This window comes from Coregonus clupeaformis, unplaced genomic scaffold (assembly GCF_020615455.1).
Source record: "Coregonus clupeaformis isolate EN_2021a unplaced genomic scaffold, ASM2061545v1 scaf3259, whole genome shotgun sequence".
Lineage (NCBI taxonomy): Eukaryota > Metazoa > Chordata > Actinopteri > Salmoniformes > Salmonidae > Coregonus > Coregonus clupeaformis.
This window is the reverse complement of record NW_025536713.1, coordinates 1-2,921: the sequence shown is the minus strand read 5'-3', so window position 1 is coordinate 2,921 and position 2,921 is coordinate 1. Positions and strand designations below refer to the sequence as shown.

General features: G+C 42.1%; 2 non-coding genes across 2 annotated transcripts; both read left to right on the top strand.

Annotated features, from left to right (window-relative positions):
* The first annotated feature begins 299 nt into the window (after positions 1-299).
* On the top strand, positions 300-418 carry LOC123489760. The gene has a single exon (XR_006660644.1). It is a non-coding gene; the product is annotated as a 5S ribosomal RNA (ribosomal RNA).
* A 1,158-nt stretch (positions 419-1,576) lies between these two features.
* LOC121559320 lies at positions 1,577-1,695 on the top strand. The gene has a single exon (XR_005998740.2). It is a non-coding gene; the product is annotated as a 5S ribosomal RNA (ribosomal RNA).
* Positions 1,696-2,921: the final 1,226 nt, after the last annotated feature.

Here is a 2,921-nt window from a genome sequence, read left to right as displayed (position 1 = left end):
TTTCTTACTAAGTTCAATAAATGTTTGAATATTGTTGAATTTCGGTTTAATGTCTGGATTCCGTGATTCGGTCCGCAACGCCTATTTTATAGGGCCCTAGTCAATGAACTTGTCATAAATCAACATAGGATATGCCCTCTTCCCCCCCAACAAGACTCAAATATATATATATATATATTTGGAAATGTAAGCAGGGGTTGAGCTTCTTCAGTTTGTGTCACAAAGTGGATACGTTTCTGTGTCCCTTTCAGAGTGAGTGACACATTGACTTTATATAGTGTACCAAGAGTTGTTCCCTCGCTTACGGCCATACCAGCCTGAATACGCCCGATCTCGTCCGATCTCGGAAGCTAAGCAGGGTCGGGCCTGGTTAGTACTTGGATGGGAGACCGCCTGGGAATACCAGGTGCTGTAAGCTTTTTGTCCCAGTAGAGCGTGCTCTTGTGTCATGGAGCAACTGCTTTTTATTTATCACCCTAATAATATCATGGATTGTTATTGGACTAAATGCAGTTTGTGTGCTGCCCTGCCCTGATCAAATCAAATCAAATAATGGACAGTGCGTTTCCCTCAAAATATAGGCAGTACATGCAGCCTTTGTTTTTAGTCTAGGAGACAGTCAATGTCTGTAGTCCATTAGGGCACTATACAATCCCTTCAATGTTTTGCCTGATTCCGTTAATTCCCAAGTTCCCTTTTCTCCGTTTAGATTTCCCCGTTGACCGTTTGTCCCTGTTTTGGCAGGTTTTCGCTCTCAAAAGTACACCTTTTTAATAGCAAAACAGCACAATTGGATGTTCTATGTCCACAACAATGTTTAAACCCTATCAGGTGACCATTTGTGAGGTCTGGGAAAAATGTAAGACATTTAGATGTTGGGGTGTAGTTACCCTTAAATGCAAGCATGCACCAGGAAGAGACCTTTGTTTGGTTAAGCGGTGTTGCTGTAGAACAAATGGCAACTGGAGTGATGCAAATGATCACGGTATAATTCTGCCATGCAGGCATAGGCTACTTTGTAGTTAACATTTACTTGCGAAGGTTTTGGGGAAAGCCATTCCTTCCCTACCAGAAGAAGGTTATCATTAGCATCATCGCTAACGGCTACACAAAGTGTAGACATACGCGCGCACCGCACACATGCACACAGACAGGGGCATTCCTGTGCCGTTTCAGAAAGTTCATGGAAATACGAATCACTGATGCATTTTGTTCATGTCTTATGATTGACTTGGGCAAATGAATGCGTTTTTCTAACAAGTTGAATAGATTTAGTTGATTTCTTACTAAGTTCAATAAATGTTTGAATATTGTTGAATTTCGGTTTAATGTCTGGATTCCGTGATTCGGTCCGCAACGCCTATTTTATAGGGCCCTAGTCAATGAACTTGTCATAAATCAACATAGGATATGCCCTCTTCCCCCCAACAAGACTCAAATATATATATATATATATTGGAAATGTAAGCAGGGGTTGAGCTTCTTCAGCTTGTGTCACAAAGTGGATACGTTTCTGTGTCCCTTTCAGAGTGAGTGACACATTGACTTTATATAGTGTACCAAGAGTTGTTCCCTCGCTTACGGCCATACCAGCCTGAATACGCCCGATCTCGTCCGATCTCGGAAGCTAAGCAGGGTCGGGCCTGGTTAGTACTTGGATGGGAGACCGCCTGGGAATACCAGGTGCTGTAAGCTTTTGTCCCAGTAGAGCGTGCTCTTGTGTCATGGAGCAACTGCTTTTTATTTATCACCCTAATATATCATGGATTGTTATTGGACTAAATGCAGTTTGTGTGCTGCCCTGCCCTGATCAAATCAAATCAAATAATGGACAGTGCGTTTCCCTCAAAATATAGGCAGTACATGCAGCCTTTGTTTTTAGTCTAGGAGACAGTCAATGTCTGTAGTCCATTAGGGCACTATACAATCCCTTCAATGTTTTGCCTGATTCCGTTAATTCCCAAGTTCCCTTTTCTCCGTTTAGATTTCCCCGTTGACCGTTTGTCCCTGTTTTGGCAGGTTTTCGCTCTCAAAAGTACACCTTTTTAATAGCAAAACAGCACAATTGGATGTTCTATGTCCACAACAATGTTTAAACCCTATCAGGTGACCATTTGTGAGGTCTGGGAAAAATGTAAGACATTTAGATGTTGGGGTGTAGTTACCCTTAAATGCAAGCATGCACCAGGAAGAGACCTTTGTTTGGTTAAGCGGTGTTGCTGTAGAACAAATGGCAACTGGAGTGATGCAAATGATCACGGTATAATTCTGCCATGCAGGCATAGGCTACTTTGTAGTTAACATTTACTTGCGAAGGTTTTGGGGAAAGCCATTCCTTCCCTACCAGAAGAAGGTTATCATTAGCATCATCGCTAACGGCTACACAAAGTGTAGACATACGCCGCACCGCACACATACACACAGACAGGGGCATTCCTGTGCCGTTTCAGAAAGTTCATGGAAATACGAATCACTGATGCATTTTGTTCATGTCTTATGATTGACTTGGGCAAATGAATGCGTTTTCTAACAAGTTGAATAGATTTAGTTGATTTCTTACTAAGTTCAATAAATGTTTGAATATTGTTGAATTTCGGTTTAATGTCTGGATTCCGTGATTCGGTCCGTAACGCCTATTTTATAGGGCCCCTAGTCAATGAACTTGTCATAAATCAACATAGGATATGCCCTCTTCCCCCCAACAAGACTCAAATATATATATATATATATATTGGAAATGTAAGCAGGGGTTAAGCTTCTTCAGCTTGTGTCACAAAGTGGATACGTTTCTGTGTCCCTTTCCAGAGTGAGTGACACATTGACTTTATATAGTGTACCAAGAGTTGTTCCTCGCTACGGCCATACCACCCTGAATACGCCCGATCTGGAAGCTAACAGGGTCGGGCCTGGTTAGTACTTGG